Genomic DNA, 26426 nt, shown 5'->3' on the forward strand with positions numbered 1-26426 from the left:
GAGGGAGGTTTGACACACGTACAGAGGAAAAGATAATGTAAAGGCTGAGCAGAGAAAGATTCGAAGTCTTAGCCTTGAAAATTGGGATAACATGGCCACAAGCCAAGGAATGCCAGCAGTCACCAGAAGCTGGAAGAGGCGAGAAACAGATTCTCTCCTAGAGCCTCTGGAGAGAATGCAGCCCTGCTGACACATTGATTTCCCCCCATGACGCTAATTTTTGAACTTTTGTCCTCCAGAACTGTGAGAGCATTTTTTTGTTTTTTTGTTATTTATTTATTTATTTATTTTGACCGTGCCGCACGGCATGCGGGATCTTAGTTCCCTGACCAGGGATCGAACTCGTACCCCCTGCAGTGAAAAGGCAGAGTCCTGACTACTGGACCGCCAGAGAGTTCCCTTTTTGTTGTTGTTTTAAGTCCCCCAGTTTGTGGTGATTTGTTACAGCAGCCACTGTAAACTAATCCATGCCCTAACAATTAAAAATATAAATTAAAATAACAATGAGATGTTATTTTACATTTCTGGGCAAAGATTTAAAACCTTGGTGAAGTATGGTGATAGAAGAAAAGTGGGGTACTTTTATTCTATTCCCCTGCAATTTTGAAATATGCATAGAAAGAAACACAACCCTTGATTCATATATTATCTTCTTGGAATTTTTCCTAGTAACATATTCAGAAACCGTGAAGAGACAAATGTACCTTGATACTTACTGCAGCATTGTTTAGAGTAATACATTCTGTAAGTAGCTTAAATGTCCATCACCGAGTGACTAGAATTACACATTATAGCATAGTATGCACATATGTTATATTATTTGAAATGAGATTTTTTTTTTCTGAAAGGTTTTTCTTTAATTGAAGTATAGTTGGCTTACAATGTTGTTAGTTTGTGGTGTACAGCAAAGTGATTCAGTTATATATATGTTCTTTTTCATATTCTTTCCCATTATGGTTTATTACAAGATATTGAATATAGTTTCCTGTGCTATACAGTAGAAATGACATGAGATTCTTTTGTCTCAGTTTCAGCTGAGGTCCTAACACTGGACAACAAAGCAATAGTTGCCAAAGTGAGGCACTAGTCCATTTATGCAGTTCACATAAAGAAGTTGTATGAGAAAAGGTTTTGTGACTCACGCTTGAGACTTTAAATTGAAGTAAGGTAGAGAGAGAATTTCTTTGGAGATGTTTGCTATAGGACTCTCATACTTCTTATTTCTTCATTACACTACTCTTTGGAAAGAGAGGACAAAGGTGCTTTTCATTGCTATTCTAGTGAGAGGGGCTTTATTTAAGGAAACCAGCTGAAGATTTTGAAAAGTGTCCACTGAAGTTTGGGGAACACAGTGCCCTGGCGTTTGACTCATACCTGAGAGTTTTAAAGAGGCTGTGGAATTATCCAGAGAGAAAAAGGGTGATATTAGGAGCAAACAGAACTTCCACCTACAGAATGCACAAGCCTGTGAGTGTGTTTTCCACAAATTGGTATGTTGATATGCCATCAGAGAGCTAAAGAGAAAATAGCTTGAAGCCATCTTAGCAGGAACTTGGCCCAAAATAGCTACCTGAAAGAGGGCAGGAGCTCCAGTCTGGAAAGTCTATGGAGTAGCTTACCAGACACCAAGGAACTTAAGAGCCATCACACATCATGCGGATGAATTTCTTAGAAATCCTTAAAATCACCCCAGGAGTAAATAAGCTGTCTTTGAACAGCTGCCAAACCCAGAGACTGCTGGCTGAATATATCTGTACTCTAACCCCACTCCCTTCCTGGAATGGCCAGAAACTATATAGTTAGTTAGGAAAAGAAGAGATGTGGGAGAGAGAGAGAGAAAACTGATTGTCTTTGCAGATATTCCCCCCGAAACCAAGTTAAATCAAACTTGGAGGTTCATCTTGGGAGGTTCATCACACTGAACAATTTATTATGAGACAGGCATAGTGTCTACAACGTACCAGAGGACTATTGCTATTAATATCTGAAAGTGACTGGAAAAGTTATCACTATTATCCAAGAGGCAGACAAGAGAGTCCACAAAGCAGGTAGGACGGTGTCGACTGAAAAAAATTGAACAACCTGAAAGTTGAGAATTACATTTTATTTGGTGGACAAGACTGAGGACTTAAGCCCAGGACGCAGCCTCTCAGCTCTGAGAGACTGCTCTGAAGAGGTAAGGGAAGAGCCAGGATATATAGGAGTTTTTGCGACAAAGACCAGGTAGTAGTCAGAACATCCAAAGATTACCGTTAATTAAAGAAAACCCGGCATCTCAAGTTAAGGAATTTAGCGCTTTACTATGTATGGGAAAATGCAAGAGTCTGGACTCATTGAAATCATTCCTTTGATATGCACCTCAGCTGTCTGGAGCCAGTATCCTGTGCTTTGTCATCCTGAGTCTCTTCAGGGTGCACCCTCAGGGGGTGACTGAAGCGGCTGATTGCTGGGTGGCTGTAACGTGATAGCTTGATGGCTGCAACATCCTTTGTTTACTGATATGGCAGGCAACATTTTTTCATTGATAATGGCACCATGGTAATGCTTGCACCCTATCAACCTGAACATATTCAATAAGACTGTTAAAAAAATTACAGAGTAAAGTTGATTTCAGTATGTAGACCCAGGAAAATACCTCAAAGGTACATTTTAAGTACTGTAACAAAATATAAAATGGATGTAGAAGAATATGAATAGTAAGATCCCATATATGTACTTTTACAAACATGCACGTCTCTAATTAGAGATTTCCATAAGGAAGACAACAATGACGATGAAGACTGGCTGCTATGAGGCTGATGACAAAGAAGATGAAAAAGAGGCAACATATTCTACCTTTTGCTCCTACAAGATTGCCCCTTGCTCTGTTTCCACAGCACCAGCTTATTGTCTCTACTTTAAGAGGCTAGCCAATAAAAATAAAGTTTGTCCAAACCTTACATGGATTGAATACCAAGCGCTGTTCCCGCTAATCCTTCTTAGTAGTTCCTTCCCCAGCCTTGGGTATGGTGTGCTCACGTGAATCTGCTGCTCAGTAATCAGCCGAACACTTAAGAGGTACCCCCTACAGATCTCCGGGGTTCTCTCTCTGTAGAGCTCCCTCATCTCCAATACTCTTTGCTGAGAATAAGAGCCACTCTGGTCTCCCTGAACTGTCAGCTCCATCCCAGGGGTCCTCCAGTACCCTGCCTGGAAACTCTAAGGCCAAGAAACTCTCTCTCAGGACTAAGCTCAGGCAGTTCTAGGGTCTCACTTTGTTTATGTCCCATCTCTCAAAACTATTAGGTATAAAATAGTCAACAAGGATATATTATACAACACAGGGAATATTGCCAATATTTTATAATAACTATAACTGAAATATAACCTTTAAAAATTGTGAATCATTATATTATACACCGGTAACTTTTTTTGGGGGGGGGGGCTGCACCACGTGGCTTGTGGGATCTTAATTCCCCAACCAGGGATTGAAACCCAGCCACGGCAGTGAAAGCACCAAGTCCTAACCACTGGACAGCCAGGGAACTCCCTATACACCTGTACCTTATATAATATTGTACTGCAACTATACTTCCATTAAAAAAAAAAAAAGAATCAGTGTCCTTTTTTGCCTGATGTTCGGTGTCCTTCAACTGTTCGCTGTTTTGGGTTGTTGCAGGTGAGAAGATGAATCCAAGTCCCACATTGGTCAGAAGTGCGGCTCTAAAGTTTTTAAAGAAGAAGCATCAGGCAAACATACACAATAAAATTCTAAACAAAATGTAAAAGGGAGTCAAATCAAACACATATATCTTCCCTCTCATCCAAGAGGCTTTTGAAATGACAAAAAAGAAATCTCTAAAAGACTGAATCTCCAGTCTTCACCTAGTTAACTCTTCCTTCTGATCTCAGCGCACTCTTTCAGATTCGTTTCCCTCATCTCTCATTTCAAGGCTCTGTATCTTCACAATTCACAGCATATGCTTCAGGTACACATTTATCTTTATGTAAGCAATCATTTGGTTAATCTCAGTTTCCCTTCCTAGAATGAAAGCTCTATGAGGATAGGTGCCTAGGCTCTTTTTGCTCACTCTTCTCTCCCCAGTGGCTATTTGTTATAGTGGGAAAGAACAAGGAACTGGGTCTGTTAGATAACTTGAAGTACTGCAGGAAGATCAAATGTAGATAGAGTTGCAATGATGGAGAAATTTGAACAGAGAAAAATATTTCCTAAAGATAGGCCATCAAACGTATCTGCTAACATCCTCCCTAGAAGAACTTTGAAAAACTATGCACCCCCCATGTATTTTAAGTGGCACCTACATTTTTCAGCATAATTTGAAATCATTGTGAGGCATGGAATTTCTGATATACTGTAAAAATTGTAACTTAAAAAAACTCATGACATTATTTTAAAAATTGTAATCAATGGAACTTAAATGTCATTATGAGTTTTTACTCATCATCACCGTTAAAAAAAAATACATGAACAAGATCTTTACATTTAGAGATTCTAGATTTTCCTCTTTCCCCAAATCGTCCTAATCTACTTCACGTCTGAACATAGTTTGTTGATCGCTGTTAATGGACAATTAACAAAAACTTAGAAATAAGACACTTGAGACTACAAAGGAGTTCAAATTGAAGTTAGGTAATGAGAGCATGTTTTCCTTTTTCTTACTGGAACATTGTCTAAAAGGTTCACTTTGGATTATTTGATTCTTTGGGGAATTTTACCTTTGTTTAGTGTACTATTTGTTATTTATTAGGGTCTAGGCTTGGTGAAGTTACATGTTAACTTTTACAGATGGTATTCAGTAGAGATGCATTATTTCTCTCAGAGAAAATAATCCTAATAATTTATTTTTCCAGTAAGATATTAAACAACTTTGACTCAAACTTAGCAAATGTATTTCAGCTTGCCTCTCTTAAACTGACAACATAACCACTGTTTGAAATTGCCTTTGAACCAGCTTTCCCACATGCTGTTTTTCTCATTATTTCCCTCATTACTGAGTCAAATAAATATTTGACATGTGTTCACTTTATAACTTTAACTTTGGAAAGTTATTTTTGTGTAACAGCCTACCCTAAGTAAGAAAACGAAAATACTGAATGTATAAGGATTGAAATTTTAACATGTGTTTTATGCCTGCAGGCACAAGGATTTAAGAGCTAAAATAGGTCTTGTGGATTTATTTTTGTTACAGTGATGGTCAGTATACAATTGGTCAAAACAAGCTAAGTGCATTGTACATTTTTACAATTATTACCAAATAAAGTTTTATGGAAACTATACTTCATAAAATATGATAGAAATTACCCTCGTTAATATCTGACAGCTAACATTTAATCTTTTATTAATGGATGGTAAAAAATATTAAGAATTTCACAAGATGAAATGAGTATTGAATGTAAAGGGAATAAATATTTCATAATACGATGATAAAGTAAGTTTTAACTTCATTATCAAAATCCTGAAAGAAATCACATAAAACTTTTATCTTTGAATTTTATCCAGTGTGTCTTGAAAACGTTCTGGGCTTCCAGTTCCATATGACAGTATTAAAATCACTAACCAGTACTGCTTTGGCTGCTGGAAGGTAATTTTCTTTCTGGCTAATGACTCGCCCTTAGGGATAAGTATTGAGAAAAGCTGAAAAGTGTTGCTTGTATTCATATGTAGGAAAATATCATTTTGAGCATTCAATATGTCTTACTAAGTCTTTCTTTACTTTTCTTTTGTGTGTCTCCTTCATAGGAGATGCGTTCCTTAACAGTAGTCTAACGGAGCCGAGAAAGTCATTAAATAAAAATCATTACTCCTACCACTACCCTGTATCACATATCTGAATTCAGAACATTTCATCATGGGGCAAAATACCAAATTTCTAACAGATGGCTCATAACTGAAATATGTAGAAAACGGGAAAATACAGGAAACTTTATATGTTTATGCTTCCTTGATTCAAGTTTAAAGCCGGCTTTCCCTTTGTTGGTGCCCTGGAGATTTTCACACCCTGAGACAACAATCCATAGCAGGACTAAGAGTGGGTGAGAATTGTGAAGAAGACACAGTATGTAATTCTGACATAAAGAGAGAGGAATTCTACTGTGAACTCAGAGCTCTCTCAGTCTAATCAGTTTCAAAGAAATGTACATATGGAAGGTGACTATTTGGGAATTTATGCCTTTAAAATCATTTATTCATAATTCCCTACCTCCAGAAAAGGTTTGGCTAACCTCCAAGGATGGATCATCTACAGATAGAAGGCTATTTGTCCAAGTCATTCACTGGGAGCTTCAAAGTAGAGAAACACAGAAAGCAGAAGTTGGCCTCTGGGCAGTGTTTTCTAAATTTTTCTCACGATAAGAATCACCTGGGGTTCCTGCTAGGCTTTGCAAATCCCCTGCCCTTCCCTGGAGATTCTGATTCAGTGGGTCTGGAGTGGGACTCTGCAATCTGTAGCTTTAACAAGTGCTCTGGTGATATTTGCACCATCCAAAAACAACACAGGTACACTTTGAGAAAATGTCTCAAGGATGTTGTTTTCAAATTTGGCTTCTCAATTACTGATTTAGGGGAGCTAAAAAAAAAACCCACCCAGGTGCCTGGCTTACTTCAATTAAGTCAGTTTTCCAGGGGATAGAGCACAGCCATAACTTATAACTAAGACTTTTTAAAGCAGTATTAGGTTCACAGAAAAATTGAGGGAAACATACAGAGATTTCCCATATTCCACCTGCCCCCACACATGCATAGTATCCCCCATTATTAAAGTCCCCTACCAGAGTGGTACATTTTAAAACAAAATTTTTATTGAAGTACAGTTGGTTTACAATGTCGTGTTAGTTTCTGGTGTACAGCAAAGTGATTCAGTTGTACATGTATATGTATTCTTTTTCATATTCTTTTCCATTATGGTTTATTACAGGATATTGAATATAGTTCCCTGTGCTCTACAGTAGGACTTTGTTGTTCATCTGTTTTTTTAAACTTTTTATTTTATATTGAAGTATAGTTGATTAACAATGTTGTGTTAGTTTCAGGTGTGCAGCAAAGTGATTCAGTTATACATATACATGTAGCTATTCTTTTTCAAATTCTTTTCCCATTTAGGCTGTTACATAATATTGAGCAGAGTTCCCTGTGCTATACAGTAGGTCCTTGTTTGTTAATCCGTTTTAAATATAGTAGTGTGTACATGTCAATCCCAAACTTTTTACAATTGATGAACCTGCATTGACACCTCATAGTCAACCAAAGTCCACAGTTTACCTTAGAATTCACTCTTGGTATTGTTCATTTCATAGGTTTGGACAAATGTATAATGACATGTACCCATCATTATGGTATCATACAGAGCATTTTCACTGCCTTAAAAGTCCTCTGTGCTCTACCTATTCACTCTTCTCCTCCCCCCAAACTCTGGCAACCAATGATCTTTTTACTATCTCCATAGTTTTGCCTTATTCAGAATGTCATATAGTTTATATCATATAGTATGTAGCATTTTCAGATTGGCTTCTTTCACTTAGCAATATGCATTTAAGGTTCTTCCATGTCTTTTCATAGCTTGATAGGTCATTTGTTTTTAGAGCTGAATAGTATTCCATTTTCTGGATGTACCATAGTTTATTTATCCATTCACCTACTAAAGGACATCTTGGTTGCTTCCAAGTTTTGGCATTTTTGATTAAAGCTGCTATAAACCCCAGTGTGCAGGTTTTTGTGTAGACAAAAGTTTTCAGTTTCTTTGGGTAAATATCAAGGAGCATAATTGCTAGATCATATGGTAAGAGAATGTTTAGTTTTGTAGGAAACTGCCAAAGTTTCTTCCAAAGTCGCTGTACCATTTTGCATTTCCACCAGCAATGGATAAGAGTTCTGTCACCCCACATTTGGTGTTGTCAGTGTTCTGGATTTTGGCCATTCTAATAGCTGTGTAGTGGTATCTCGTTGTTGTTTTAATTTGCATTTCCCTGATGACATATGATGTGGAGCATCTTTTCATATGCTTATTTGCCATCTGTAGAGACATCACTTTTTAAAGTTCCTCAGATGTAGTGCAAAATCTGGAATGGAGGATGGTAGCAAACTACTTCACACGGGCCAAATCTGTCCCATTGCCTTGTTTTATAAATGTAGTTTTATTGGAACATAGCCACACCAATTTGTTTATGCATTGTCTATGACTGTTTTCATGCTACAATAGCATGGTTGAGTAGTTGTGACAGAGACCATATGGCCTGTAAAGCCTGAAATATTTACTAGCTGGCCCTTTATAGAAAATGTTTGCTTACCACTGCCTCATATTTAAAGCAATCATCGTGGTCCTTTAAGAATTAATTTAGAAAGAGCAAGGGTAGCTGAGGCCTTGTACCCCGACTCAGAGAAACATGGCTGATAGCTTCAGGTTCTCTGTCAATATTGTTCTTCTTTAATAAGTGGTTGATTTACCAGGAAAGGGCTCCTAGTGGGGTCTGAGGGAAACAGAGCAAGGTTTGAGGTAACTCCAGACCTCTACGACACAGAAAAATACTTATTTATGAGATACATGTTTGGGACTGAATTTTACTCATGGCAAACTAGTATATGAATAGAATTCCATTGTCCAAAGTAGAGGAAGTCGGTTAAATACTTAGGTTTGGAATTAATCCATAGCCAAGTTTCCAACTGTAATGTAAATTCTACAGAAAATGTTCAAGTCTATATGAATAAACTGTAGTCTCTGCTGAAGCACAGTATAGGGGTCTTGCATAAATGGAAACCATTTTTTTATATGGGAAGACAATATTGGTTATCAATTTCTCCTGTACTAATCTGTAACTTCAACACAATTCAAAATGGGTTTACTTTTATCAATTAAAAATAATTGAAGCAAATATAAAATAATTAAGACAGAAGAAATTCTAGAGGAAAAATTACAAAAATAGAAATGAAGGGGGAGTTTCACTCCAGATATTCATTTTTTTAATAATGTCTACAATGGAATGTGTTGTTCACTCAGAATAGACAAATCACTGGAATATATTAATATATGAAAAATTAGATTTTTATATCAGTTGGGGAAAACAATAGATTTCTTTCGTTATCTCTCAAATATCATGAAAAGTGTTCACTAATCACAAGAGTTTGAGAGGAACCATATAAAAGCTAAATTCTATAACTTTAGGTTTCCTGGATGATGTGTGACTACATAGAGGAAGATAAACAAGGGCCTGGAAATCAATAGATAGCATTTGCCTATGACATGGTCAGTCTCAGACTGTCTAATAAATGATGTTAGAAAAATCTGTTTGGTATATATAGAAAAATAAAACCTGATCCCTGCTTTAGCAAATATAAAAAGATGAATTCCAGATGGTTTAAAAAGCTACACATGAAAGACAAAATTATAAAGTTAGTATAGAATAATTTAGAAGAATATATTTGTCAACTAAGTTTGAATAAGGCTCAAAAAGCATCAGTCATGAGGCCCAGAAAATGACTGATTTGATTACATCAAAATAAAGGGTTTTTTTTTTTTCCCCAATGAGGGACACCCATAAAAAGTCTAACAGATAAAAGATATTTCAACATCTAAAACTGATAAAACATAAACAGAGGATATAAACAGACAATTCAGCAAAGAGGATACCCAACAGGTGAATGAATATATGAAAAGATAATCAAACTCATTTGTAATAAAAAAAAGAAATTACAATAACAAGAACATATCACTTTACATTGGCAAAGAAGAAAAAAATTGCACATTGCGAGTATTGGTGCAGATGTGGATAATAGGAACCCCTGGGTCCTGATGTTGGGTTGTATTGACTGTTGCAAAGCAATTTGTCAGTATTTAGTCAAATTAAAGTTGAATGTACTCTATGATTTAGTTATACCACTAAACCTATAACTGGAAAAAATCCAAATGTCCTCAACAGGTGAAGGGATAAACAAATTGTGAAGAGTCACAAAATAGAATGATATTCTGATACATACTGTATTCGTTTCTTAGGGTTTCTGTCACAATGTACCACAAACTGTGTATCTTAAAAAAACAGAAATTTATTGTCTCACGGTTCTGGATACTGAAAGTCTGAAATCAAAGTGTCGGCAGTGCCACGTACCCTCCGAAACCTGTAGGAGAGAATCTTTCCTTGCCTCTTCTCAGCTCCTGGTGGTTTCCAGGCAACCTTTGATGTTCCTTGACTTGGAGATGCATCACTCATCATCTGTCATTACGTGGCTTTCTTCCTGTGTGTATCTGCACATAGACTTCTCTCTGTGAATGTCTGTGGCTATGTCCACATTTTCCCTTTTTCAAAGGACACCAGTTGGATGTGGATTTGGCACCACCTTGCAGCTGTAGCACTTCAATCTCTGCCTCTGTCATCACATGACATGTTCCTCACGCATGAGAGTGTCCCTGTGTCTCTTCTCTTCTTATGAGGACACTAGTCATAGTGGAATAAGGGTCCACCCTACTCAAGTACGACCTCATTTCAACTTAAATAATTACATCTGCAATGACTCTATTCCCAGATAGAGTCACATTCTGTGGTACTGGGTGTTAGAACTGCAAGATATCTTTTGGGGGGACAAATTTCAACCCATAATACACACTAAAACATGGGTGAATCTTAAAAAACAATTATTCTGAATGAAAGAAGCCTGACAAGAAAAATATATATATACTGCATGATCCTATTTAAATAAAATTTCAAGAAATTCAAACAAATGTTTAATAGCATAAAAAGGTTGCCTACAAAATGCGTCGGGGGCTGGTGTTGAGGGTTAAAGGATAGCTCATAAAGGGCCATGAGGAAACTTTTGGGGAACTATTCACTTTGAATATGTGCAGTACGTTCAGTGAGAATTATACCTTAATATTTGTTTAAAAATACGCATAAGTTTTCATATTCCTAAAAAAGCATGAAGTGTTATGCATTTCAGGATTCTAAATTTTATGCAGGCTTTGAAACTGTGATATAAAGAAAAAAGGTATAAAGATGTCTTAACTCACAATTTTTCTTTATTTTTTGACCCATGTAGATATGCTTGTATTGGAGGGAAGTATATATTATTTTATTAATAACTCTAAGTAATATGTAATGCTTTTTAAAGTCATATTGTAATGGTCTAAATGTATATGCCTGTACCTAAGATGCTCCTAGCATGTGTCCCTAGGAAAGGTTTGAACTAACTCTAGTCTCATTAAATTCAAATGAATGCCAGGCATTATAATTGTTTTTGCCTCTCAAAGAATGAGCAGATTTTATTGTGTGGGTATTAATAGTTGTCCTGCTCTAGAAATTCATTCTTTTTGCATTCTTCATTGCACGGACGCATATTCCATCCCAGCAGTAATGCAACAATCAGGTTAACAGACCATCTATTGTGCTGTTGTGCTTAACCATAGTGGCAGGAATGGAATCCATTTACACCACAAACCTAGAGAACTTTAAATCCTGTTGTTTTAACAGAGGGTGCTATTTAGCAATGAGTTTGCCCTTCCTGCTTCCCTTCAACTACCCTTAAGGGTTTAGGAAAAAAGGGAAAAAGGGAATTTCTCCAAATCTTTCTGAATGCTCTTTCTGTCCTTTCTCTTTCCCTATTCCCCCCTGATTATTTTGCTCACACACACACACACACACCCCGCCACTTTCTTCTCTCCTACTTTATTGAAATTCCTTCCTCATTAAAAAATGACCTAGTGGGCTTCCCTGGTGGCGCAGTGGTTGAGAGTCCGCCTGCCGATGCAGGGGACACGGGTTCGTGCCCTGGTCCGGGAAGATCCCACATGCCGCGGAGCGGCTGGGCCCGTGAGCCATGGCTGCTGAGCCTGCGCGTCCGGAGCCTGTGCTCCGCAACGGGAGAGGCCACAACAGTGAGAGGCCCGCGTACCGAAAAAAAAAAAAGTAATAAAATGACAAGAAAATGAAGTATCAAAAAAGCACTTTAGGGTTTTGTATTATTTTTTAAAAATTATATCTAAGGTGGTCTAAATGATTAAATCAACACCTTTTAAACTTTATTGTCATTGTTCCTCTTTCCATACAACTGTTTATTTTTATTTCAGCTTTGAAAGTTTCTGGCCACACAAGGCATTTGTTATAGATAAACTCTCTAAATGGTAAGTTTAAAGAGAGGAATTGAGAATAAAAATTTTAGGTCACATCTAATGAATAGTGTTTACTTAGTAACATGTTTTACAAGTACAAAAAACCTTGATGATAAATTAGGTTAGGACTTAATAATTTATGTGAAAAATTACCATTTTCTGATGTCTAAAATATCTAGCAATTTATAAAATATTCTAGATACATAGCAGAATGGAAAATGACTATTAATTCAGCCTCATGATTTTCTTAACTCTATTTGGTAAGACAGTATAACCTTTTATTTCTTTTGAACCAAAACTAAAATAAAATATCAAAATAACTCAAAAGTTCAAAAATATAATTTCTCTTGGGTTTGTAGTTATCTTTGCCAAGTATACTATATCTTATAATAGTTCTCATATTTAATATATCTTAGATAAATAATCCAATTTTCCCTCTTTAAGAACTCCTTGAACAGGTGTTAGAATTTTTTTAAGAGTAATTGATCTTTTTATTCAGCATTAAGTTAGTTGTCTGATGAAACTTTATATATAGTACGTTATATTTTATTTCAGAAGTCTTCCGGATTTCTTTTCTTTTCCTGAGGCATCAAAGAGCAGTTATTAAGGTAATTATTTTTCCCATTTTCTCCTGGTTATATTTCAATCCAACTTGCATGACGTTTCATTCTTTACTAATCTTACCTGGCGGTTCCATTGATTGCTGCCAATTTTTTTTTGGTGGGCATTTTACCCTCATAAAAATGTACGTAGTATACAGCTATTGTAGAGACATACTGTGGTTAAAATGGTGAAAGATCAATGTATGGATGAGCAAAAATGTCACTGAGTCTGAGAGGTCTTGTTCTAGCATCCTGCTTCATATGCCAGGCAGATTTATTCACACCCTCTCCTGAACTCAGTTTGTTCTTATTATAGTATAAAGTCTTTAATTTTTTTAAAGTTAGTTTATATATGTGTATTTCTCCTGTAGATAACAAGCTTCTTATGGACTAGGTCTAGATTTTACCAGTATTTAGGAGAGCCTTAATAAATGTGTATTGAATTAATGCCGAAATACCTCCTGGTCTTCCTTAATACATATCCATTAATGACACATTTTAATTTTTTATGTTATAAATATATTATTTATAAATATATTATTTATGTTACAAATATATTATTTTCAAATGCATATATTTCCTCTCCTTTCATGGAGTTTTAGTCAGGAGTTGGGGAGATGCATGCGCTGTGACGGCGGACATATTTTAGACAATATATTACCAAAATGTGAATCTTGAAAATAAGATTTTTTTTTTCTAGATTTTTACTTTAAATGTATGGAAAGGGAAAAGGAATATGTTTATAGAGAAGATAAAAGTAAATATGACAAATGGCTTCTTAGGTAGTCTACTTTTCATTATTACTAATCTGGATATGTCCTCTCAGAGAAGGAAATATGTAGTATATGTTTGCAGATGCAGAATTCATTTATGATACACATAGTGTGATGAAAGTAATGTATGTTTGTGTGTCCGTACGTATATATATGTATATGTGCATATAGCTGTACCTAGGCATATAAGTCATGCAACTTTCCAGTGAGCCAGTGAGTTACAGAAGTTAATCATAGTGGGGTATGGCAAGTATAGTGTGGTTTTGAATTACACACTCCCCATTTCCTCACTGTGTGCTTGAATAAAGAATATGACTACAGCCATATAGACGTACTTTATTTTTCATATCCACCCAGAGAAGATGAGTATGATAAGTTATCATTTTACACATGCACACATCGTATACTCCCTTTCTACAATCTCTTTTTCTACAGTAATTTCCTCCTCACCACCGGTGACTTAGATAGTGAGAAGAGTCACTTTGGGCCTTTGAATGTTTTGGAAAATACAGTGGTCATTTGCATCCTTTTGTCTCAGCCCCCACTGCAGGTTAGAGGGAGGCAGAGTGGTTCTTAGTCCACAATCCCTTTCCCAGTCTCACTTTAACTTCCTCCTCACCTTGGACAAAAGTAAAGACCTTATGAATTTGAAGTCCATTGAGATCAGAGAGGTTTAGATCCCCCTTAGACTAGTTGACTTACTTTCATTCTTTAATTTTTTCTTTCTTTTTAATACTTTTTAAGTCTTAGAAAGCAGATCATGCTGGTATGTGGGGAAATTGATTTGAAATGACTGTAGAGGCTGGATATCAAACACATTCGTTTTGTAGTAAATGGGAGGGAAAATCTGTGAATGATTTCTGAGTCAGCCTGGAGCACAGTGCCACCTAACAGCTGCGCCAAAGAAATAATCAGTATCACAACCAATTATTCTCCTGTTAAATGATGTTAAATTGGCATGTTAATTCAGGGCCACCTCTAATATCACCTTTTGTTTGTTGTTTGTGTAAAGAAAGGGAGCTGACATTTAATGGTCGTCTAATATGAAATGTGATCTGTGCATTAGAAGTGTTGCGTGGGAGAATCTGTAGACTAATTTATGAAACATTGCCATAGAAATAAATAGCTTTCGCATATGGGTGTTTGCTTCCCCTTTATGATGCTCCAGCCTTTGCTTTACCCCTGCCCGGTTCCTCCTTGTCTGCACTTGGCCGGGATTCCCTGTCGGCTGGTGTATGTATTCTCCCTTTGTCCTTCCGGCAGAGAAACAAGGGAGGACTGGCGATACGGGCCACCTAAGGCAAATTTTGGACCCTGGTGGCAGTAGATCCTGTCAGTGATGCGCTTTTCCCGGAGCTGTGCACAGAGCATTGTCATTCCTGCCTGGGGACCGGCTGTCTGACTAGGCCACATTCGTCAATGAGTGAACATATCTCTCGGTTCTCCAGTGTTCTTGGTCACACATATATGGACTGTCCAAGAGGCAGTAGGAATTACTGACAGGCCCAGTCCAACCTCTGTGCAGACCAGTGAATTCTAGAAGGTTGTTACTACCTGAGAGGTTCCCATAGAAATGAATAACCTGGACATTGAAGAGCAGAACTGAATAGGAGACCATTTTGCAAGAGTTCTGACCTGAATGGGGCAAAGCTGAGTGCCCTGATTTTCAGTATTACTGTACTGAAACATTGATACTTTTTGTTTTGTTTGAAGGTTGATTTCATTTCCTATTACTCCTAACTTCATATTCAACTCACTGAAAATTTAGACTGAAGTATTTGGAAGTAGCCTCCAGTTCTTTTACATCTTTTCTGTATTTTTTTAATTTTAATTACTTCCACATGACTGGGGTGAACTGCCCTGGTCCTGTAGAGATTGCAAACAGGAATATGAGATTTCTTTTTGTTTTTTTAAGTTTTTTTTGATGTGGACCATTTTTAAAGTCTTTATTGAGTTTGTTACAATATTGCTTCTGTTTTATGTTTTGGTTTTTTGGCCGAGAGTCATGTGGGATCTTAGCTCCCTGACCAGGGGTCAAACCCGCATCCCCTGCCCTGGAAGGTGAAGTCTTAACCACGGACCACCAGGGACGTCCCAATATGAGATTTCTGATGGCGCACAGCCCAAGCAATGCCTCCTTAAGCAAATTCTTACAGGAACTTAAGAAGAACAGAGTTACCACCACAGTAAGAGTGTGTGAAGCTGCATGTAACACTGCCATTTTGGAGAATGAAGGTATCCAGGTTCTGGACTGGCCTTTTGATGATGGTGCGCTACCATCCAGTCAGATCGTTGATAAGTGGTTAAAACTTGTAAAAAAGAAATTTCTGATCCTAGTTGTTGTATTGTGGTCCACTGTGCTGCAGGTCTTGGGAGAGCTTCAGTGCTGGTTGCCCTAGCTTTAATTGAAGGGGGAATGAAGTATGAAGATGCAGTGCAATGCATAAGACAAAAGCAATGTGGAGCTTTTAACAGCAAGCAACTTTTGTATTTGGAAAAGTATCTTCCTACGATGTGCTTGCGCTTCAGAAACACCAGATACAGTTGTTTCAACCAGTGAAAGAGCGCCGCCTGATGCTATGACCTTGGAAAAGAAACTTGAGATGGAACCTCATATATGTCAGCCGTTATGGAGACTTGGTAAATACTAAGTCCAATGAAGCTTGCATAGGAACATTGAAAGGCAGTTGTAGCAGGCCACAGGCTTACCAGAATTAGAGCCTTCTCTCTCTTTCCTGTTATTTTGAGACTTAGTAAAAGACTCTAGCTCTCCAATATCTAAAATGTGTGTTTCTATTTGTATCAATTGTATCTTATCAATATACAAGAAATTTAGAGTAGTGAGGTGCCAAAATACCCAGCACGATACTTGTATACTTTTGGTGTCATGTAGTCCTTAGGAGGTTTATTCCTTAAGTCATTTCAAACAATGAAGGTAGGGCCTATGTGAACACCAGCTCACGTGATATCTTCCATATGCAAACTGATATATAGTAGGGTTTGTACAACCATTAATTTTGCTGGATTTGTCCAAAGTCTTAGGTAATTTTGAATTTGTTTCTATAAACTCAGTGTTTGTGCTGTTATAAAAGCTTCCATTTTGAAAAATCAAACACACACAAAACTCTTGTTGATAGTTCAGTCTATGTTGCACAGAAGCACATAGTTTCCAGACAAATAAGAATTATAGCCAATCTGAAGTTTGCGGTTTGGGGTGCAACGTAACAGAGAGGGCCTGAGAAAAGAGTGGGCAGGTTAGGGCAGGGGGGCTATATTTCCAGTAAAATTTTTCCAAATGTTTTTAAATTCAGTAAATATTTTTAAAAGGTTAAAATACTTTCTAATTGTAGCTGTAAGTCTGATAATATTCTGGAAACCCTGTAAAGTTTTGTTCCATACCTATTAGAAGTTATTTACCAACTATTATTCAAATTGGAAGTTGGTTAAAATTAATTAATTAATTAATTAATTGTAGTCAGAAGAAGAGTAATAATTAAATTAGTATTACACATATTTTGTTTCAGATAAAGGTCAAAATTCAACATATTTTTATTTAAAGCAGTTCTAAATGATGTGGCTACAAACATTCATAGGGAAATTAATGACATACCTTTCAAGGAATAAATACATGAGTTGTTTTTGTAAAATAAAAAAAAAAAAATCTCATTTTACTAATTGAAATATTGGGCATTGAATACTTTCTAAACTCTAGGCCGAGAAAAATGCACTGGAACTCCAAGGGAGGGTAGGATACTCTAATGGCCTTCACAAGGTAACAATCTTGTAAAGCATTAATACAACTTCTTGAAAACTGCAAGTGCGGTGATAGTAAGGATAAACAACTTCAGGAGCACAAAGGTGAAACTTAGCCATCGCTGCTCCTGGGAAAGAGCGGTCAGATAACTTTTACAGAAAAGGACAATACCAAGGAGGGATGGTGCGGTAGATTGAATTACTGGTCTTATTCCCCACTCTCAATATAAGTATTCTTCCACCCTGTTGCCAGGGCCTTACGCTTGCTGAACTGCATTTCCCTGCTTTTTGAACTTGTATGTGGCCATGTATGTATCTTGCTTTGGCCAATGGAATGTTAGCGAGTGTGATGTAAGCAAGGGCTTGAAATATTTCATCACAGGTTGGCTTGGCCCTCCACACCTCTGCCACCTCCATGAGAAAAAAATGCCCTAGCTATCCATTGCTCCTTTAGTTGGGGTTGCAGAATGATACACACAGGGCAGACTTAAGCTTGATATATTACCTGTAGCTAAGTCCAGTTGAACTGCTAGGTACCAGCTAAGCCAAGCCTACATCAGCCAAACCCTAAGCCACTGAAAAACTGAAATGTTTTATTATGCAGCATTATTGTGGCAATAGCTATCTAGTACAGTTAGCCTTTCAGCAGCTATTTTTTAAAAGTGTGACATGCAGAAGTAATAATTTATGGACCAGCTGAAAACTCTAAAATATTTGATTAATTAATTGAACGTCATTATTACTGTAATGTAATGTACATAGGACCTAGTATGCTTTAATACAAAGTTTGAATTTATTTGAATATCTTTGAAATTGTTTCCTAAAGGGTAAGGATCATTCTCAGTTTTCATTGTATGTAAACACTTCACACAGTGCCTGATACAGAGTAATCAACTTCATTGAAATAAATGAATTTAGACACTCTAAAGCAATCGCCTATAATTGTTATAAACATAGTTGAACATAATCCAGTGTAAAATCCTAGACTGGAGAATTTCATATTTTGTGATCCATACTATGGTCAGCAAGTCTTTGTTTAGTTTTAATATTAGGACCAAAACCAAAGATGGGAGCTTTACAAACTGTGGTGTCTAAAAACTGATGTATTGTTACTGAACCAGGTCCGTTTGCCCAAGGCACAGTAAGTCAAACGCTTAGATGCCGAGGTTTGTGGCCAAGAGTTTATTCACAAGGCAGCCAAGCAAGGAGATGGAAACCAAGTCTCAGATCTGCCTCCCGGAAGGGGAGGGTGTTGGAATATTTATGGGATAAGCAGGGTGATCTTCAGCGTGGGGAAAGGTGATTGGAGATAGGCGAAAAGGTGAGGAAATTGGTTTTCTGCGCAGGTGCATCTGGGTTACATGCTTCTGCAGATTCAAAGTGGGGTCTCTTAGCATGATCTGGGGGAGGAGTTTCTGGCCCTCTGACGTCAACAGGCCATCATCCCACACCTGCGCAAGCACAGTTTCAGGGTCGGTTTCCTACCTGCTTTAGCTGGCTTGCACTGGACAAGAGCTGACTTCAAGTTCCTGTAAAACAGCTGGGCTACCATGAAGCTGGGAAGGTATGTAATTAAAGAGAGGGGGAAAAAGAAAGGAAAATAAAATAACTAAAGCAAGCTTCTTCAGTGAAGGCAGGCTACAAGCAGGGTTTTTTTTTTGCGGTACGCGGGCCTCTCACTGCCGCAGCCTCCCCCGTCGCGGAGCACAGGCCCCGGACGCGCAGGCCCAGCGGCCATGGCCCACGGGCCCAGCCGCCCCGCGGCACGTGGGATCCTCCCGGACCGGGTCACGAGCCCGCGTCCCCTGCATCGGCAGGCGGACCCCCAACCACAAGCAGGGGGGTTTTTAACAAGCTGTTCCCTTAGCTGCTGTTCTATAAGACAAGCTCAAGAATTCCTGTTAGTCATCAGCTTCTGTTAACTCTACGGGGCATGTTTTCGGTATTTCTTTCCTTACTCAAATTTAGGATACACTGTGATATTTAACCTACCTACGTATAATTTAATAGAACTAAACACACTAGTTCCTCGTGAGAAATTTTGTTTTCCACAGCTTTTCCCTCCTTTTGTTACCGATTGAATTGGGTCCTGCTGCTCACTGCTTACAAAATCAAACGCATAAGCGTTGGTAGAGGGGAAAGTTGTCTTTAATCAGAATGCTGGCAACCTGGGGAGATGGTGGGCTCAGTGTCCCCAAAGAACCACTTCTGAAGAGTCTGCTCGGCCATGAAAGTTTTCAAGGAACAGGGGGAAGTGATCTCGGTTAATCATTGAGATAGGAGGGTCAGAGTCATGTCATCCCCTACTGCATGCAGGCTCCTCGGGATCTTCCTCTAGATGTTATCTTGTTCACACAGTTGGTCACACAGTTTGTTTGTGAGATTATGGAAGGGGAAGCTAGGGAAGAGATCTGGTCATTGGTTAATTACTTATTCTTCATTCCTACTTCTTTTGGTCTACGGAAAGAACCGACACGTTAGACAAGGTATTGTGTGATTAAAAGATTTGAAAAGTGTGCTCAGGTGGAGATGAGTAGAGCACGGGGGTGCCTGGTTAAAAGTTAGTTACCAATATAGCTTTGTTAAAATGACAAGGAAAGGGGCTTCCTGCTGAGGGCAGTTTCTTGCAAAGAGCTGCTTACCCTTTCTTTACCTGAATCCAAAATCCAAAGTGACACCTTTTCCAGCTAATATATTATGAGTGACAAAACTCTGAAAAATGCTAACATATCTTTCTTTTTGATGGCAAATAAGCAAAGTAAAGCAGTAATACTTCCCAGTTGATTCTGATGGGGGTAAATTATAGACATATACATAACTGCTATTTTTGTCATCTGAGTTGACATCGACTACAAATTGACACCAACACAGTGAAAAACTGGTCCAAAATGTGGGTCATAAGAATTTATTGTATATAAATTCTTGCAATGATAGACCTAGCTGTCTTACTGAAAAATAAATCGTAATCTCATTTAACAACACAAACTGTGAATAATTCATTTAAAAATAACGCATAGAATTTCAAATTTAATTTTGCTTTAAATATTATCCATACACTATAATTGGGCATTTTACACATTTTAAGATTTCTTTAATTCAGTTATTTTCTCTTTTCCTTAAATATCTTTGGTTCATGTAAGCACTAAAATTGTTTGGTCTTTCTCTGATATGCTAAATTCATGTTTCCTTCTGAATATAAAATACAGTATGCCACTTTCCAGAATTGTGTCAACCTGTATCATCTATATTATTCTTCCAAAATATTTCATTGAAAGGTTATATTTAAATCAAATTTCAAGGACACGTAATATGTCATTCGGAATTACAAAAAACCCAAAAAATATACAAATAGCTAAAACTAGACACATCTCCACGTCCAGAAATATATATACATATGAAAAAACCGTATTTTTTCCACATATTTGGCTCAGTGTTTGTGTGTATTAGTTTGAGTTTGAGCTTGTGTTACTTAGGAAGTTGAAAGCGAGTACTTTTTTTAAAAAAATTATTCATGTATTTATTTATTTTTGGCTTTGTCGGGTCTTGGTTGCTGTGCGCGGGCTCCCTCCAGCTGCGGTGAGAGGGGGCCACTCCTCATTGCAGTGAGTGTGCTTTTCATTGCGGTGGCTTCTCTTGTTGTGGAGCACAGGCTCTAGACGCATGGGCTTCAGTAGTTGTGGCACGTGGCCTCCGTAGTTGTGGCTCATGGGCTCTAGAGTGCAGGCTCACCAGTTGTGGCGCATGGGCTTAGTTGCTCCGCAGCATGTGGGATCTTCCTGGACCAGAGCTCGAACCCGTGTCCCCTGCATCGGCAGGCGGATTCTTAACCACTTCGCCACCAGGGAAGTCCCGAAAGCAAGTACTTTCAAACTACTTTTCATTAAAGTGTTTCCTCTTTTGGTAGATCTATCAAAATTGTAACTTTGCTCCAATCAGAGGCTACTTTGTAAGACACAAAGATGTGACAATGGTTTAAATGTTGAATCTATGATGATAAATCTGTTATTTGAAGAATTACAAATGTATTTTAAGTTTTAAAAAATTTTATGAACCTCCCTCTTCTCCATGCTATCTAACCCTCCAAATAGAATCACAGTTATAGAGCATATACTTATTTAGATCTATAATAAAAATACTCTCTAATTTAAAATATTTCCTTTTACTTCTTTACAACAGTAGTACCCATGTAACTATAGAAGTGTATCACATGAGCTTTGCTATTAAGAATACAAAAAGAAAGATGATGGATCTTGGAGTTAGGTATTCTTTTTCTAAAATGTTAGTATTTTAGAAAATAATTATATTGAATTAAAATAAAAATCAAATTTAATCTCTTCAATTTTATCTTCAGAAATTTGTATACTCTTCTGATTGAGTCATTAGCTATTATTTTATATTGATACAACTCTATTATGTTTAAGATTATTTGCAAATATCAGAAAGTTTGGAGCAGATAATTCTCTCTGTCTCCCTCTCTCTCTCTCTCTTTCTCTCTCTCTCTTTCTCTCTCTGTCTCTTCTCTCTCTCTCTCTCTCTCACACACACACACACACACACACACACACATTCTTCATTCCCTTAAAACATTTTTGCCAAGTCATAACATTGCAGTGGTCTATATTTAGACAGATAGACAGTTTTATTCCAGTGCTTTATATGTATATAATGTGCTGTAATACAAAGACAAATTCAATTTTTGTTTTGTTTTTTTAGCTACACAAGCTATACAAGGAATGCCTGTTTATAATACATGAGCTGAAGAGCTTGAACATGCCTCACCTTGAGGAACATAAGCTGTCCTACTACTTCTTTGGCAAATTTAAATGCTGTGATCAAAACCAGCAATTATCTTTCTTTATTAACAGCTATAAAGAGGCTATTTGCTTCCATGTTAGTGCTTACTAAATTGATCTTGGTTTTATTGAGTGCCAAATATGAATATGTTGATGCCTCTCCATATTAGTATAGTATACAATTGCAGTTCTTCTTGAGGAAAAATTAAATGAAATTTTGGTAGAACTATCAGTTTATAGACACTAAGTCATATGGAAAATTAACAAATTTACTGGTATCTTTTACAGCTTGCTTTATTGAAAACATGGTCACAATGATTAAATGAGCAAAGATAATGGTTGTACGGTGCAATATCAATTGCCTGTTATTGCACCTACCAAATACCTAAACAGAAGGAAAACATGTAAGCACCATCACTGTGAAACTAATACTTTATAGTCTGAGTTTTGCATAAATTGAGATGGACCTGTCTATAAAAGACAAGTCAGTCTCTCTATATCTGTAGTGAATGCTTACTTGCCTTTTGGGTTAAGCATCACAAAGTACTTACTAATCAAAGCGCAAATTAACGTAGAGCCCTGAGAAGCCATCATATTAAATTCAATTTAATGAAGTTGATGCATATCTCTCCTTTTGGGCTCTCAGGGTTTTTTTCCAGGATTATTTTTTTCTGATAGCTTTATAGAAATATAATTCACACATCAAACAACTCACCCATTTAATATGTACAATTCAGTGGTTTTTAAGTATAATCACAGAATTGTACAACCATCACAATACATTTTAGAACATTTTCATCACCTCAGAAGGAAAGCCCGTACTATTTAGCTATCACCTGTTAGTCCCCTAACCCTAAGCAATCACCATTCTACTTCTACCTCTATTTGCCTATTTTGGATTTTTCATGTAAATGGAAATATATAGTATAGTATATTTTGCAACTGGATTTTTTCACTTAGCCAAAATGTTTTCAGAGTTTATCCATGTTGTGGGATGTATCAGTACTTCATTCCTTTTTATAGCCAAATACTATTCCATTGTTTGAATATACCACTTTTTCTTTGCTTATTCATCAGTTGACAAATATTGGGTTTCTAGCTTTCGGCTATTATGAAGAATGATGCTATGAACAATAATGTGCAAGTTTTTGTGTGGACATATATTTTCATTTGTTTTCATTCGAAAGTTAGGAGTGAAATTGCTGGGTCAAATGGTAACTGTTTAACTTTTGGAGGAACTGCCAGACTGTTTTCCAAAGTGACCGCACCATTTTGCGTTACCATGAGCAGTGAATGAGGATTTCAGTTTCTCCTGTATCCTCACCAATCCTTGTTATTATCTGACTTTTTGATTATCATCCTACTGGGTGTGAAGTATCTCATTGGTGTTTTGATTTGCATTTTCTGAGGACTAATGATATTGAGCATCTTTCCATATGTTTATTGGCCATTTGTATATTTTCTTTGGAGAAGTGTCTATTCACATTCTTGCCCATTTTTGATTTGGGTTGTTTGTCTCTTTATTATTGAGTCTTAAGAAATTTTAAAAATTTTACTTATACTTTATTTTTTGAGTGAGAAATCACATCTTTATTTTCATTATTTCCAGCCTTATTGAGGTATGATTGACAAATAAAAATTGTGCATATTTAGATTGTATATTATTTTTTAAAGTGTACAAAGTGTTGACTTAGTATACATATATATTGTGAAGTGATTACCAAAATCAAGTTAATTAACACATTCATCACCTCGCAGTTATCTTTTTCTGTTTTGTTTTGCCGTGAGAACACATGATTTACTCTTTTAGCAAGTTTTAACTATACAATACGGTATTATTAACTATAATCACCATGCTGTACATTAGATCCCGAGCACATATTCACCTTATTACCTGGAAGTTTGTGCCAACTTTGCCAACATACACCTCCACATTCCCCCACCCCCAGCCCTTAACAACCACCATTCTACTCTCTGCTCCTATTAGTTTGAGTTTTTTAGATTCCACATATAAGTGAGATCATACAGTATTTGTCTTTCTGTGTCTGGCTTATTTCACTTAGCATAAGGTCCTCTAGTGTGATATTGTGATTTCTAATAAGAAATATATATTTGACCTTCATCCTCTTTTCTGGTACAGAGCTTCTAAAACGCTTGGAGTTTCCCTAAGTGAAGAGAACAGTAGAGGTGTCTTTTGTTGTGTTGATATCAGAGGTGACTATTGGAAAGCGCCTAAGGATAGGGGCTGGTTGCCAGGGAAGCCAACCTTGTGATTAGAGGGTTGGAACTTCCAGTCCCACCTCCAGGCCTCGGGGGAGGGGAGAGGAGAAAGGATGGAGATTGAATTCAATTGCCAATGGTCAGTAATTGAATCAATCATGCCTATGTAATGAAGCCTTCATAAAAACCCCCAAAGGGACAGGGTTTGGAGAGCTGCGTGGAAATTAGGGGAGAATGGCAGGCTTGGAGAGAGCATGGAAGATCAGAGCCATTCCCACATACCTTGTCTTATGCATCTCTTCTGTATGGCTGTTCCTGAGTTATATCCTTTTATAATATACTGGTGATCTAGCAAGTAAAGTGTTTCCCGAGGTCTGTGGGTAGCTCTAGCAAATTAATCAAACCTCAGGAAGAAGGGGGTCCTGGGACCCTCTGATTTATAGCCAGTCTGTCAGAAGTACAGGTAACAACCTGGGCTTGCCACTGAAATGTATGCCCAGAAATGTATGTGGGTGGGTGGGGCAGTCTTGTAGGATTAAGCCCTTTATATGTGGAATCTGATGCTATCTCCATGTAGATAGCATGAATTGCATTGGTGTGGGGAAGCCTACCAGAACATATGTTGAAATTGGTTCCAGAAATCCAAAAGATGTAGGTTTATCCATGTTGTCACAAATGGCAGCTTATATTTTAGGTACAAATCCCTTATCCAATATGATATCCAAATATCTTCTTCCATTCTGTAGTTTGTCTTTTCATGCTCCTTATAATGTCCTTTGATGTTTAAAATTTTTATGACGTCTAATTTATCTATTTTTTTTGTTTGGATCATTCTCCTTTTGTTATCATATTTAAAAATCCATTGCCAAACCCAAGGTTACAAAGATTTACCCAAATGTTTTCTTCTTTGAGTGTTATAGTTTTGACTTTTACACATAGGTCACTGATTTATTTTGAATTAAGTTTTGTACATTCTTTGAGGTAAGGGTGTAACTTGCTAGCCAGTTTTCCCAGCAACGTTTGTTGGAAAGGCTATGCTTTCCCCATTGAGTGATCTTGACATCTTTATTGGAAAATATAGTTATTTTTAGTAAACAGATTTTACTTATGTTAACATATGTTTATTGTTTATATTTTTATTAAGTAAATAAATATATAATTTCTCAGTTTTAATTTTTATATCAATAATAATAGAGAAAACCCATATAAACAAAATACCTCATAGATATTTTGTAATTTTGAGTGTAAAGAGATGTTGAGAACACAGTGGTTAAGAACTGCTGGTTTGGATTATAGCAGAGACAGCAGAGTTCTAGAACCAGCAGCTGTAGCAGTGGTTTTCAGATTATGGCAGAAGCAATGTGATTTGAGAACTGACAGACATCTGGAGTTACAGATTTCTTAGTTGACAGGCAGCTTCCTAATTCTGGTTGTCTGATCTTGACAGGTTCAGAAGCCTCCTTAATGGTCCATTTCTGTTCATGGATTTGAGGTTCAACTATTTTACATTTTTCAGCCTGGCCAATTATTCAGTAATATATTTAATACTGTGTAAGTAACCTGTTTAAAAGATTCTTTTCTCTGGCAAAGAACTAGAAACCACATGAAAGTAACAGAGCAGATTTTAAAATGAACCAAATAAAAATCCTAAAATCAAACAAAACTGGAAGAACCTTGGAGAGACAAAACCAAAAACAAACAGAGAGGGGGTAAGGTAAGGGTAAGATAAATAGAATACACTAAGAACTTCTAACATTAGTTTAATTGGAGTTCCAGAAGTATAAAAATAATATTAGACTGAAAGAAATATTTGAAGAGAGAATGGCAGACAATATTAAAAATTGATAAGAAATTCCTACAAAGTCCAAGTAGGATAGATACATAGAAAGGAGCATTGATTAGCAGAAAATGTGTATTTTAACAGAATCATGGAGACTTGAAGGCAATGGAATGATACAGTCAAAATCCCCCATATTCTTGACAATACAATGGCCATACGTGTGTGTGTGTGTGTGTGTGTGTGTGTATGAAAAATGTAAGCATTCAGATAGGTGTTTGGGTGTTTAGAAATATCCCACTATGATTTCGATTTGTATTTTCCCAAAGAATAATGATGTTTAGAAACTTTATACACTTATTGACTTTTGGGGCCTCTTTGTGAAGTGACTCTTCCAGTCTTTTGTCCATTTTTAAAAT

General features: G+C 37.0%; 1 pseudogene; it reads left to right on the top strand.

Annotated features, from left to right (window-relative positions):
• The first annotated feature begins 15563 nt into the window (after positions 1-15563).
• LOC111169564 (protein tyrosine phosphatase type IVA 1 pseudogene) lies at positions 15564-16072 on the top strand (annotated as a pseudogene).
• Positions 16073-26426: the final 10354 nt, after the last annotated feature.

Source organism: Delphinapterus leucas, chromosome X (assembly GCF_059928025.1).
Source record: "Delphinapterus leucas isolate spDelLeu-1000000601 "Yukka" chromosome X, BTC_Dleu_Yukka2, whole genome shotgun sequence".
Classification (NCBI taxonomy): Eukaryota; Metazoa; Chordata; class Mammalia; order Artiodactyla; family Monodontidae; genus Delphinapterus; species Delphinapterus leucas.